At 49.2% G+C, this 14841-nt stretch overlaps 1 protein-coding gene across 1 annotated transcript in view; it reads right to left on the minus strand.

The window, feature by feature from the left end:
* BLK (BLK proto-oncogene, Src family tyrosine kinase) overlaps positions 1-14075 on the minus strand; it is a 38568-nt gene extending 24493 nt beyond the window's left edge. The window contains exon 1 of the mRNA XM_044450292.1: positions 13992-14075. The gene's annotated coding sequence lies outside the window, so the exon portion shown is untranslated. The remainder of the gene's footprint in view (positions 1-13991) is intronic.
* Positions 14076-14841: the final 766 nt, after the last annotated feature.

A 14841-nucleotide genomic window follows, 5' to 3' on the forward strand; every position in this document is an offset into this window, starting at 1 on the left:
CGCTCACACATCAACTACGGGATGCTGAGATGTGGTTATTGCTGATGGTGCAGAAAATGAAAAGCCATCGTGTTTGATAAAGGAGCAGCACTACCGGATGAATCAGCCCCTGTTTTGCATGAGGCCGGCAGAAGACCATAGCAGTCATGCTTTCCTGAAAACGATAAGAAGATAACCCAGCTCTTCAAAGCAAAAATAAAGATTGCGCTAATTGAACAAGGGAAATCTTCATTGCATTAATATGCGTTGGCTGCCCAATTCCAGTCACCTCAGAGTCAAAGTAGGTTGGGATACCAGCTTTGGACCGGTGGATGTACTGAATAGGGTCACAATGACCAAGAACACTGTTTGTGCCCTTTTCTGGATCCCACACCGGCTCTTTATGGGGCTGCCTTTGAAGATGGGTCTGGAAATTCAGCTGATAACAAACACGGCTGCTTGAATCCTTGCTGGGGCCAGCCAGGGTCGAAGTAATAAAGCCATTTACTTCTCGGCTTTCTTACTGGATGAAATAGATGGATGCTCTCTGGAAAGAAACACGAAGCTCTCTAGAATAAAAGCCTGATGGTGGCAACTGTTATTTTTATTTCTATTTTTAGAATTAATTCATTGCAAATCATCCAAGACATCTTAGCATGGGATGGTATAGAAAAGTTTTAAATAAATAATAAATCTCTGAGAGTACAAATGTGCCATGGAGAAGAGAGGCAGGTGGGGGGGGGGGTCTGGGAGCAGGTTGGGGTTTCTCCAGGGGGCAATTCAGATCCAGAGGACCCCTGCCTCCTCCCCTTCCTTTCCCAGTTCTTGATGAGCACTTCCTCCATGTCTTGCTCTGGCCATTGGATGCACATAACTCTCCGAGGTCAGAGGTTTACATACATTGGACTGCTGTGATCCTGGGGGTGTTTGGACCAAAAACCTTATCCTACAACGCCAAGCATGTGCTAGCCATAAATTAGCTAATATTGTAATCTCAACGAAATGCTAAAGCCTCAATTAAAAGTTAAATTAACATTAGTGAGTTGCTGTACTTGCCTCATGGCTTTCCTACTTTTCTCTCCGTTAATGAATTACCTTGATAGCCAGCAAGCAATGCTATAAATTAATTCTGTCACCTCACAAAGATTTTCCATTACCTGTATGTTTACTTTTCTTCTAGTTCAACTAATTATGCAAATAAACAGACCATCTTGTAAAGCCTTGATAACGGAGTGCAGCTTACAGGAAGAAACAATTAGCTAATTAAGTCTGTGGTTCTGTTACGGCAATAATATTTGAGAATTTCGGAAAAGTATAGCAAGATATGATCTCTTGCCTGAAAGTATGCATAATATCAAAATTGGCCTCAAAGTATAATCATTTAAAATGGCAGCAACACAACTGATTCCGTTACCTTTGACTCAGCCCCTTTGTTAGACTTTTACTTCAATATATTTCCAAGAACAGCCACCTCACACCTTGTATTGCGTAACTAGCTGGATTTGATAAGAATTTCATTCAAGTCAAGCTGTCGATTCTTAAAAAACAGGGATAGCCTCATTTTGTCAGGACAAGCTGTTTTTTTTTGAACGGGTGATGGCTAACGTTGCCAGGTGACAAAATTTCCATTACAAGAGCTGAGTGTTTGCAAATGTATCTGAGAAATATGAGCTTTACTAAATAAACTTAGCAAACTTAGGTGCATCGCCTGCTAAAGAGTTCCCCAGCCACAAACAGTGCCAGAAGAACTCCGATTTGATGTTGCAAACGTAACACTGAACCCTTTTTAATAGAAATGTTATGGAAGGCATAACGTATGCAACACTCTACAATAGATATTCCCCATCGAGCTCAGCTGATGAATGAATTAAGTCCTACACAACTACTATCCGTTTGTTTCAGTCCACTTCTGTGCTACCCCATAACCTGAAGATCTCTAGGCAGCTTACAAATGCTGAAAACAGCAAATAAATACAATCGATAAAACAGATGCAAACAATGCAATTGGCGGGTTATAAAAAATGCAAAACCACACGCAGCATGACAAAACGCAGCCCATAAAATCAGCAGCCATCATTAAATAAAGACAATGTAGCTTATAAATGAAATTAACTGAAAGCGTGTTTGAACAAAAATGGTTTTACCTGGCATCTCAAGGAAAGGAGAATCGACATGGTCATATGGCTGGACGTGCACATGGTGGGCATGTCGTGAGCGGAGCCGGCTGGAGCCAGGGGTCAGACTAGATGGCCCGGGAGACCCCTTCTGACTCGCTCTGTTCCTATGTTTCCATGTCCCAGGACACACGACATCAGCTGCAGGTCAGACTAGATGGCCTGGGAAGCCCCTTCTGACTCGCTCTGTTTCTATGTTTCCGTGTCCCAGGGGGCAACCTCCAAGCTCTGGGCACCAATGCCAAACATGCCCCCCCCCCCGGCTCTTTCCCCCTTGATCTTATGGGGAGGGGCTATTTGGAGGAGGACTTCAGAGAAGGATCTAAGTGGGTGGGAAGGAATATATGGAAAGAGGCAATCCCTCAGGTACCTGGTCCCAAGCCATTTAGGGCTTAATATATCAGAGACAAACACCTGGAATTGGACCTGGTCTGGACCTGCAGCTGATATCGTGCGTTCTCACTGGCTGCTCCTTGTCGGCAGCCACGCAGCCCTGTTCCGAAGTGATTGTACTGTCCAGACTGCTTTTAAAGGAAGTCCCACATGGGGCACATCACAGTAGTCCGGGCAAGAGGTTACCAGCGCATGAATCCCCACGGCAAGGCCCTGCTCATCCAAGTGGGAATGCGGCTGGAAGATCAGCAGAAGCTGCAGGAAGCAGATCTTGGCCACTGAGTCCACCTGGGAGACCGGGAAGAGCTCGGGAGCGCCCCTAAGCTGCGACCCTCACCGTTAGGGGAAGTGCAACCCCATCCAGGGTGGGCTGGAAGTTTCCTGGTTGGAACATGGGAGCGCCCACCAACAGCGCCTCTATCTCGCCTGGATTCAGGTCCAGTGTATTGGCCCTCATCCAGCCCATAATTTTCTTTTCTTTTATAACTTCTTTTACATCTTTTATATTTTTTATTTATTTTATATCGTTAATTTTAATTTTATATTGTTATTTTTGTATTTTATTGTATTTTATTGTGTTGTGAGCCGCCCCGAGGCTTCGGCAAGGGGCGGCATAGAAATGTTCTAATAAATAAAATTAATTAATTAATTAATTAATTAATTGAGTTCAAACACAGGTCCAGGACAGCCACCGCCTCACCTGGGTCAGATGGAAAGGCGAGGTAGAGCTGGGTGTCATGAGCGTATGGATGACACCTTAGCCCACCCCTCCGGATGACCTCCCCCAGCGGTTTCATGTGGGTGCTAAAAAGCATGGGGGAGAACATCAAGGGCCATGGTGCAGAGTGACCGTCTCCCAGCACCACCGACTGGAACTGGCCAGCCCAGTGGGAGCAGGGCCACCGAAGACTGGTGCCCTCTACTCCCAACCCAGCCAGCCATCCCAGAAGGATGCCAGGGCTGATGGGTATCAAAGGCCACTGAGAGGTCCAGGGCGATCACCGGGGTTGCGCTCCCTTGTCTCTCTCCCGGCAAAGGTCATCTCACAGGGTGACCAAGGCAGTCTCCATCCCAAACCCACAGGACGGAACACATTTGATCCAGATTGGATCCGGCTTAGAGTAGACCCACTGAAATCACTGGACAAGAGTTCCATTCCAGTGATCTCAGCGGATCTGCTCTTAGTATGCTTATGTTTGGATCCAGCCCCATATATTCTTGATGCCTTCATGTGGACTAGCTACCCTTCAGAACCAAATGGTACTGGAGTTTTCTCATCTTCTAATACAGAGGTGGAAAACTTGGAACCCTTTAATGCATCTCCACGCATTAAACTTGGAACCCTTTAATGCTCAAGGCTGATGTGAAGATTTTAATCAGGGTGCCTGTTTATTACAAAGGTAACGGCGTGGCTTCCTACTTTCCATTCTTTTTCCAGCTAAGCAACCAAAGAACAGAGTGCGGGGGAGGAATGTGTGGAGAAAATTCTGTTTACTCATTCAGGAACAATTTTCACAATCCGCATTTGGCTTCTTCCTGCCTGAGATTGGAACCAGCTTCTTTCTTTAGAGTAACAGCCTCTACAGCACTAGCGAAATTGTCATCATGCACCACTTTGCACAGGTCTTCAGTAGCAGAGCCACAAGAGCTAAAAAAAAAACAAAAAACCCCAACCTGCTGGAAATTCACCTCCAGACCTCAAACACGACCTCAGCTCCACATCAGGAGATCTGAAGATGTGCCGTTCCACCAGTGCCTTGGAGGGTGACAGACCCTAGCTAGCCCGTCTCCCACACCGGCGGCTTAAAGGCCAGAACAACAAAACTGCCGGGCTCAACAATAATGACTTTTCTAAATTTTTTACTCTAGAGAAGGCACAGGGCCCCGTGTGGGTCAGGACCACCAAAATCCAACAGCGTGGTGTCCGTTGCAGGGGGAAGCCCTTCTAAAGAGAAAACTGGCTGCTTACTGCTCAGTCACAGTGGTTTGGTGATGGCAAAAATATTAAACATTAAAAAGTTGCCTGCCCCCGCATCGTAGGAGCTCGGAAGTTCCAGAATAAAAAATGAGCTGTGAAGAAGGGTTTTCCTGCGCGCCCTGGAGCGCAGCAGTAAATATGGGAGCGCGAAGTGAATAATCTGCTGCTGTTCCACCTTTTTTTTTTATTATTTATAGCCTGCCTTTTTCCTACAAAGGGCTCAAGGCAGCTTACAGCTCCACCTCCATCTTATCCCCACAACAACAACCCTGTGAGGTAGGCCGGGCTGAGAGTCTGTGACTGGCCCAAAGTCACCCAGCTGGCTCCATGGCTGAGCGGGGACTCGAACCCAGGTCATCTGAGTCCCAGTCCCAGCTCTTAACCACGACACCACACTGGCTCTCTTCTTTTCTTTTCTCTTCTTGCAAAGAATCCAAGCAGCTTCGCCTCTCCTCTCCTCTGCATTTTTATCCTCAGAACCGATCCTGTAAGTCTCTTACACTTACGACTCACCCAGCGAGCTTCAGGGGTCCAGATCGTCCACGTCCCCGTCCAGCACACCGGCCACGTTGCCACACTGGCAAACAGAGCATTGATAGCATCGCACAGTTTCGTTCTCACACCATGGCTGCAAATTGTGCCTTCACAGCAAACAGCATTAAATGTACAGGCACAGTTTCCACTGGAAAAACACACTCAACACTAACAACAGGGTCGCAACTGTTTGCTTTGGACCAGATGTGCAAACTGTTGCAAAAAATTGATCTTCTTTAAGCTGTTTGCCTGCACGTGGAACAATGCCTGTGCTTATTTCCCTCCTCCTTTCCTCGGAAGAGGATAATAGTGTCGCACAGAAGTTGTCGTAGCACCACATTCTCCTCCATGAATAAGGAAGGTGATTTATTTCTCACTTCTTTTCTTGCACCCCTTTGCCACCCAATAGTCAAAGCTCTCTGCATGCTTTGCCGAGATTAAAAACCTTAAAAACACAGCATTATATGTGGTGTACAATCTGTATGCAAACGTATTAACAGAACACACATGCAGCATCCATTTTAAACAACGAGAAAATCTGGAGACTCTTACAGACCTAACCCTATGCTGCCAACCATGTGGGAGAAGACGGTCTTAACGTGCTGTGAGACAGAGAACGTCAGTGCCTGGCAGGTCTTGCTGGGAGGTTGTTCCAGATTTGGGGGACACCACGAGAAGGCCCTGTTTCTTGCTGCCGCCTTCTGAGCCTCACTCAGAGGAGGCACCTGGAGGAGATGCTCGACATGAGTGGCTAGGTTCAGGGGCCTCGCCTGGTTCAACTCCGGTCGATTGCTCCTGTTCTGAAGGCAGCCCCAGCACTATTGTCTGCAAATGCTCCCCCACTGCCCTGCTTTAGACATGCACCGTTCCCCAGCCACTGAAGGCCTAGACTTCACGGGGCTGTTTCTTTTCAGAGGGGAGGGCTCTGCTCTTCTTGGGATTTCCCTCCTCATCTCACCTCTGACTTTTCCAGTCTAGTTTAAGACCCACTTTGAAGGGGAATTCAGTTCCTGGAATCACAATCCATTGATGTCCCCGTGCCACCTCCAGCGTAAGAGGCGGTATGACTTGCGTACCCCAGTTGCTGGGGAGCATGGGCAGGGGGGCCTGTTGTATCCCCATCCTGCTTGTGTGTTTCCCATGGAGCCACTGTGGGAAAGGCAGGCTGGAGTGGATTTTCATTAATGAATTGGATGAGGAAGTACAAGGAATGTGTATCACATCTGCAAATGACAGAAAACTGGGGGGTGAAGCTGATACTCTGGAAGACAGGAAAAACATCCCAAGCAATCTTGATAGACCAGAGGGCTGGACTGAAAGCCACATAATGAAACTGAACAGGCACAAAGGCCGAGTTCAGCACCTCGGAGAAGAGAACCAAATGCATCGTTACAAGATGGGAAACAGGTGGCCTAACAGGACTGCAAGTGGAATTATTGTAGGTCACAGGCTGAGTAGGAGTCAAGAATGTGATGTGGCCGCAGAAAGGGCAAATGCTGCTTTAGGCTGCGTTAACAGAAGGATCACTTCCAAATCCTGTGGGGTGTGAGTTCCCCTTTGCTCAGCACTGGTGGGGCCTCATCTGGAGCGCTGCGTCCCGTTCTGGGCACCACAGTTGGAGAAAGATGCAGCCACGCTGGAGAGGGTCCCAAGGAGGGCGGCAAGGAGGATCCGGGGACTGGAGGCAAAGCCCTGTGAGGAGAGACTGGAAGACCAGGCATGTTTAGCCTGGAGAGGAGACGCCTCGGGGAGATCGGAGAGCGCTGCACAAGCACCTGAAAGGCTGTCACAAAGAGGAAGTCCAGGACCTCTTCTCAGCCATCCCAGAGTGCAAGAGATGGAATAATGGGCTCAAGGTACAGGAAGCCAGATTCCAGCTGAATATCAGGAAAAATGTCCTGACTGTTTGAGCAATACGACCGTGGAATCCCTGACCTGGGGAGGTGCTGGGCTCTCCCGCCTTGGAGGCATTCAAGATGCAGCTGGTCAGCCGGGTGAGAAGGACGTGTGGATGCCGAGTCTTGTATTGGGCAAAGGGCTGCCGCCTTGTTGGCCTTCCCTGATCTTGTGATGGACCCCTGGCCGGATTCAGCAGTGCCCTTCTGATGTTTCATGTTCTTTGTTCCTGGGATGGGCCCAGCCGTGACTAACCCATGCATTCCAAAAGAGTAACCCAGATAAAGGAATGGATCTTCCATAAATATTGCAGCCCCCCCCTTCCCAAAATGCCTTTTGTGCTTTGGTGCACACATTGGCCAGCCACCCAACAGTGTAGCAGAACAGGGCTGAAGCCACGGGGCCTTTGGACTGGCTGGGAGCGCCTTCTCCTCTGTGCAGCATTCCTGGCTCCTTCTGAGTCTGGCTGCACTCTTCGCCGTGGCTGGCTGTGTGCGGGACAGGAAGCGATTCCCTGGGGGCAGGACATCGCTGCAAGCGGTCACAGGGGTGGCTTCACCTTGAACGGGCAACAAGGGCCCTCACGGGCCTGCAGAGCAACACTCCTGCATTCAGCACTCGTGGATGCGATGGCATTAATATGGAAGACCATGCACCAGCTCCCTGCTTCTAGAAAGGTAGCTTCTAAAGACCCACGGAGGAGGAGTGGCTCACCAAGAAGGACCATTCTGCAGTTCACAGCAAAGCAAAACCAAAACACGCTAACGAGGCTTTCCCAAAGGGGCAACTGCACCCCTCAAGCAAGCAGGGGTTATTTTTGTTCCTGAAAAATAGGCACCAATTCTCTCTCTCTCTCTCTCTCTCTCTCTCTCTCTCTCTCTCTCTCTCTCACACACACACACACACACACACACACACACACACACACACAATTTCCCCCTCACATGGACTAATTTCTGGTCTCATGGCTTGGCTGGCAGTGCAGCAGGATTTTCAGTGGGGAATTCTTACAGGGGAACCAAAACATCCCTGGCACACGCATTGCCTTCCCGGAACTGACTTAGAACACTCAATTAAAACTTAAAAGCCCACCCTGAAAATAGACAGACGCACGGCTCTGAGTCACTCTTCACACTATGTATGCCTTGCACCCTGGAGGGGAAAGCATTGCCATCTTCATTCAGACCGCACGCGTCTCCGTAGACTCATTTCAACAGGTCGCTGTGTGGGGCAGTGTTTCCCCCACTCCCTTCAGGACGCCTCCCCCATCCCTCCCTTCCTTGGTCTTCCTTTTTCCTTCTGCCTGTGACAATCCCTGGCATGGCCGTCTTCTCCAGAGAGTCTCGCCTGCTCATGAGATGCCCAAAGTACGCTGGCCTGAGTTTTGCTATTTTTGCTTCTGGGGAAAACTCCGGCTTGAGTTGACCTAGGGCCTGCTTGTTTGTCTTTGTCCCGGGTATTGGCAAAGCTCTCCTCCAGCACCGTGTTTCGAAGGCATCCCTTTATGTCCTGTCAACTTCCTTCACGGTCCACTTTCATACCCATACAACAGTGTGGCTGTCCAGAAAACAGTCTTTCCACTTGCTTTCCTCTACTTCCTTCACTGCTCCTTGTCCGAGTCTCGGTCTGCGAAGAATTCCTTGGCTGCAGTCCTCTTTGCCAGCAACCTCTTCGCTGACCACCTGAAGGTTTTGGATGTTCCCGGGCTGACAGTGAGACCCAGGCTTCTTGCTGAACTCCGTGGGCCTCCTGCACAAGTGGGCAAGCAACCAAACGGCCCCTTACACACATGCAGTCTTGGCTGAGCTTTTCTTCACGAGGCATCCATTGTTCAGCCTTGAATCCTTTCGCACAGTTTTTCCACGTTCTTCAGCTGAGTTTGGGACCCTCCAGTTTTGCTTCTATGTTTTAAGAGCACCTTTGTGAAGCCTTCAGAATGGGGAACTGGTATATTATTTCTGAAAGGGAAAGGAAAGGTATTTTCCTGCCCATGAAATGGCAGGATTCTGTTATGATCACAGTGCCATCTCCCACTTCTGCAAACAGTGATGGACAGTCCTGGGTAGAAAAGTTCATTGAAAAGGAACTCTGCACATCCGTTGATGCTACCTGATGAGAGCAGCCCAGGTATACTGACAGAAGGGAATCCAATATGTAGAGAAAGAATTTAGCAGCTCTTCCTGAATTTCCCCGACAAATAAAGCACATGCTTCCCATACTTAGCTCCACAGGTAAGTACAAGAACCTGGCATTGTCCCAGACATACGCACACCTGAGTTCCTCATCACATGCAAACCTGGGATGGGGGGCTGCCTGGAGTGACTAACAAGCCAGCTGCAACCCTACATAGCTTGGCTACCACCCCAACAACCTGCCCTTCCTTGCCGGGTTCGCACGTAGCAAGAAGCTGCAGCACCCAAGCCCCCTTCGCAACTCAGATCTTCAAACAGGCAGCAGAACAACCTCCGGGGAAATCCACCCATGGCGACTTCTGAGAAGCAGTCCTCGGTGGAGGACCTTGGAGTGGCCACTAGTGAACAAAGCAGTACCAAAGAGAAATGCTGACGTAAAATTGTGCGGTGCTGCACACGAAGAAATTCAGCTGCATTTCCTGTGGTTCGAATAGGGTTTTTTCTGTTTATTTTCCTTTATAGAACCACAGGAGGGGTCACATGGCTTGGAAATTTCAAGCACATGTTGTGGTTAAGATTCCCTGTGCCTGACAGGCAATTGGACACAGCAGGGGTGGTGTGTGTGTCCCCTTTCCCCTCCTCTTCCTCCTGCAGTATTCCAGGGACACTGTGGGAGCATCCAGACGTTCCCTGAGCTGCAGAGCATCCTTTATCAGCCTCCTAAACAAATAACTTTCTAAACGCAAAGCACTTGCAAAAGACAGTTTCCCCCATCCAGATTTGGGGCTGGGAGGTGCTCCCACAAGGATGCCCAGATGCACCTTTATTTGATCACCCAATATTTTTTAAGAGTAAAGTATTCCTCCTTCGCTCTTTGCACAGGGCCAACTTTTTCAGAGTATTCTGAAAAAAATAGATGGCCGTGAGCTCCAAAAGTCACAGTCTGGCTGGTGTGCTCTGTTCACAATCTTCTCCAGATTTGTTTTGATAGGTGGGAGCAGACATAGAAACAGAGCGAGTCAGAAGGGGTCTCCCGGGCCATTTAGTCTGACCCCCGGCTCCAGGGAGCACCCTCTGTGGCAGAACCTTTAAGGTTTAGGGAGCTGCCCTCTCTTTCCCAATTTGGATAGCACAGAGGCCCAGGACTTTTCCTGGGAAGGACACCTCCCCTTCCAAGCAATTACATTCAGGAGGCATTCAGAGCACCAAAATCGATCTGAGGGCTGGAGCAGCTCCCCTGTGAAAGATGTAGCCAAATTAGAAAGGGTCCAGCAGAGGGCAACCAAAATGATCAGGGTCTGGAAACACTGCCCTGTGAGGAGAGACTGAGAGAACTGGGCATGTTCAGCCTTGAGAAGAGAAGGCTGAGGGGGGACATGATGTCCCTCTATAAGGACCTCAGAGGCTGTCCCTAAGAGGAAGGGCAAGACCTCTTCTTGCTGATGCCAGAGTGCAGGACAGGGAATAATCAAGTCAAGCTGTGACAACCCAGATTCAGGCTGGACATCAGGAAAAGCTTCCTCACTGTCAGAGCAATGTGACAGTGGGACCAGCTGCCCGGAGAGGTGGGGGGCTCTCCCACACTGGAGGCATTCAAGGTGAAACTGGGCAGCCACTTGAGTGGGACGGTGTAACGTGGTGTCCTGCAGCAGCAGGGGGTTGGACTTGATGGCCTTCATGGCCCCTTCCAGCTCTGCTATTCTCTGATTCTACGAGTGGCTGCAACAAATGGGGCTGTTCAGCTTAGAAAAGGGAGAGTCAGAGGAGGCATGACAGAGGTGTTTAAGATCATGCGCGATGTGGAGAAAGTCGAGGGGGAGATATTTTTCTCCCTCTCCCAGAGCATTCAGCCACAGGGTCATCCCGTGAAGCAGACAGTTGGGAGAACAGGCAGGGCTCCTTTTCCATATGCTTCTCCTTCACACAGCCTATAGTAAAACTGTGAAATTTGTGACCGTGTGAAATTTGCGACCGTGGGAAGTGGGGATGCCCACCCACTGGGACGGCTTTAAAAGGGAACTGCGCAGATTCAGGAGGGAGGAGGCGATCAGTGGCTCCTGGCCCTGCTGGCTCTGGGCTACCTGCTCTAGCAGAAATGGCCGGCCTGCTGCTGGGGAGCTGGGCAGGGGGAGGTCTCGCGCCCATCCTGCTGGAGGGATCCTGTGGCAGCTGGTTTGCCGCCGTGCGCATGCATGGAGTCCTGAAGTGGATGGACCCTGCGTCTGATCCAGCATGGCTTTTCTTACATTCTTAAATTTGGGACTTGATAAAACTTAGAGAGAGAGGGAGAGAGGTATCAGAAGGTGGTAAGGAAACGTGAAAAGCATCTGTCCCATCTCTTCCCCGCAGCTTGGAAAGGCAGCAGTGCTTTCCCCGCTTTTGCTCTTCAGTCAGTTTGTGCCTAAGGAGTACAGTGGATTAATTCAGTAGAAGTCATGTGTCCTGAGCGGCAGTTTGGTGCTACATACGGGTCCTGATCTTGCCAGCAAAGGAAGGCTCTAGCTGTTCCCGCATGCGTATCGTGTGATTTGTGACATGCAACTGGATAATGCACAGTTCATGTCCCCGCTGCTTGGAGGAGAAACGTGTTGAAGAGAGAGAAGCATTGTGCCCTGGGATTGTGTCCCGGGCATCTCCACCTTCCCTGAACCTGTGAACATCTGGATGTAGGTTTAGGGGACTGTCTGGAGGCCAGAATGGGCCACCGGAGTCTTCTCCCCAAGAATAATTATGCACTGACTGAGCACACCCAACATAACAACCCACACTTAACGGCTGAGTATGGGTTGAGCCATATCGTATGAAACATAGAAGCATAGAAACAGAGTGAGTCAGAAGGGGCCTCCCAGGCCATCTAGTCTGACCTCCGGCACCAGCCAGCTCCACTCACGACATGCCCACCATGTGCATGTCCAGCCTGTCCTTGAACACCCGCACCGATGGGGCCTCAATCACCTCCCAGGGAAGCCCATTCCACACCCTCGGGGTCCTGACTGTCAGGAAGTGCTTCCTGGCGTCCAAATGGAAACTTGGCTACCTGAGCTTGGCTCCGTTGGAGCGCATCCTGCCTTCCTCTGCAGGGGAGGACAGGTCTCTACCCACCTCTGGTGGCATCCCCTCACGCACCTGTATGTCGCCAACAGATCCCCTCTGAGTCTCCTCTTCTCCAGGCTGAAGAGACCCAGTTCCCTCAGTCTCGCCTCATACGGCTTCCCCTGCAAACCGGCCACCAACCTTGTGGCCCTGCACTGCACTGACTCCAACCTGGCTAGAGAAGAAGTCCCAGAGAAGGCCATCATGCTAAGGAAAGTTGAAGGCTGAAGAAGAAAAGAAAGACCAAACAAGAGATGGATGGATGGACGGACGGACAGACTCCATGCAGGAATCCACAGAGCTGAGTTTACAAAAATGGAGCTGGACTGTCATGGGCAGGACATTCTGGAGAATTTTCATGCACAGGGTCACCAAAAGTTGGAGCTGACTTGATGGTACATCACAGCAACAATGGGTGGAATGTGGGTTGTCCTGGAGACATGAGTTGTTACTAAAACTTGGATTCTCGTGTTGTCTGAACCCGGTCATGCTAACAAGCCATGGCTCGTTGAGCACAAACAGCCCAAGATGAGCACTCTTGGTGTGTTCTTCGGTTGAGAACTGTGGTTTGTATGTGGTTAACTAACATGACTTGTGATCTCAGCTGGGTTCAGACAACACAATAACTGACATTTTAATACCTACCATTTTTAAGCCGTATACAACTCCTGAGTATGGGTTTATGTTGTCTGAAGCCAGTCATGGTGAACAGTCCTCTATTCACACAACTACCGGAGGGAATGCCAGACAAATGCAACATCCTCTCAGGGGTGGACTAAATCTATCCCTGGCCTTAAATCAAATTAAGCTTCTCTGTTCAGTTCTTTTCAATAGGCCATCCATCATACAAGGTGAGCAATCTCTTATGAATAAAGTACAACATATCTTATGAAACCATGAACAGGGATATGCCAAGACACATGAGGCAGAGGAGTTAAGACAGCAGTCAGTCTGAAAGCAAGCCCATTGCTCAAAGCCATTCTAACTTTAATCCAGTGTACCAGACAATCCCATTGTCACACCAAGAGCAGGATGCGATGTGTTTTAGCAGTTACCCTGCAGGGGGAAAAATCAATCACCCCCAAATAAAATCCATAATTAGCTTTCGAACAGCACTAATTAGCATTCTAATCATTTTTAGCAAAAGTATCTTAAAAGTGCATTGTTTCTCACATTTGCAAATGTTACATCCTTCATCCTGGAGTAACAGTCCCTTTCCAAGCACAAGGTACAAATTATGCATCACCTAAAAGGAAGAACACCTGTCAAATGCCAGATCTCAGACATTCCTTAGGAGATCTCTCCAACAAACAAAACCGGGTACAAAGTCACCACAAATATCTCCATAAAGTGAACCATTTAAGCAGGAATGGGGGCAGTGGGGTGAGAATCTTCCATTTTTCCATTCCCACAGATATCAGGGGCATAAAAAATACTGGAGCAAAAAGAATTAACAAAGGCAAATGAATAAGCAAACCTGCTGCGTGAGAGAGAGAGAGAGAGAGAGAGAGAGAGAGAGCATCAAAATAGCATTATCCTGTGATGCAGGTCAGAGTCTCAAAACATGGTAATGGTGAAACTGCACAGGATCCAGTGCATCTCTCCCAAAAGGCTGGTTCAAGTATTCCCATTTCACAGGTGGCAAATGGCGAAGAAAAGGATGTAGACCTGGCCACTGAGGGATGCTACAGCGGACCAAACCCATGCCTAAGCAAGCAGCCCCCCCAGTGCCGTGGGCCCATGCGCCCTTCTCTGGGGCGATCCTAGGCGGGGTGGGTGAATAAACGCCGCACATTAAGCTCCGCTTCTCACCTTGGTCTTGGCTGGGAGAGGCTCAGGACGAATCCCATGAATATCCCATAAAGCCCCTGAGAGGTCCAAGGTCAGTCCAGCGCGCAGAAGCCGTCCTAGCTCAGAAGCGGCAATCGGCACCAGCCACGCTTCTCCACTAACGCTCTAATACGGCATCTCGCCTCTGTCAGTTGTCTTCAGTTAGTGGTTTCCTGCCAGCAAGATGAGCATAGCGAACAGGAGTGAGCGCTCGTTGGCTCGGGAGCCCTTGGGCCGGCAAGCCAGCCCTGGGGCCGTCTCTGCGCTAGCGTTAGTTAGACTTGTGGCCACTTCAGTGGAAAAGAACACTTGCCCTCAAAGCCTCTCTCAGCGAAAACAAACTGTTTGCATCTTTGCTATTTTTAACTTCCTGGCAATATTTACACCTTTCACCCACTTTGAGAAATTAAAGGTGCGAGTTGGTGCACGTTTAGAAAGAAAAAAGCCCTAAAACAGATAAGCGTGGATGTGCAGTATATTTGCCCGGTTGAGACCTGCCTAGGATCGCAAACTAATTCTTCTTGTAGGGATAGCCATTTTGGAGTCTGGAAAGCTCCTGGTTGCCTCTCAAACTGTGATTAATCTATGGCAAAGAAAAGTCCTACAATTTAACCCATAAGGAAAAGAGTCCATTTCCTGCAAAAAGTTGTGTGAGGTGTGTCAATTTAGGATACTTTTATCTCATCCTTTTAGCATGCAGGTCAAGGTGCCTAGACAGTTCATTATTATTACTGATAAAATAATATGTTATTTCATAGAAACATAGAAACAGAGTGAGTCAGAAGGGGTCTCCCAGGCCATCTAGTCTGACCCCCAGCTCCAGCCGGCTCCA

This window comes from Varanus komodoensis, unplaced genomic scaffold (assembly GCF_004798865.1).
Source record: "Varanus komodoensis strain SLA01 unplaced genomic scaffold, ASM479886v1 scaffold64, whole genome shotgun sequence".
NCBI lineage: Eukaryota > Metazoa > Chordata > Lepidosauria > Squamata > Varanidae > Varanus > Varanus komodoensis.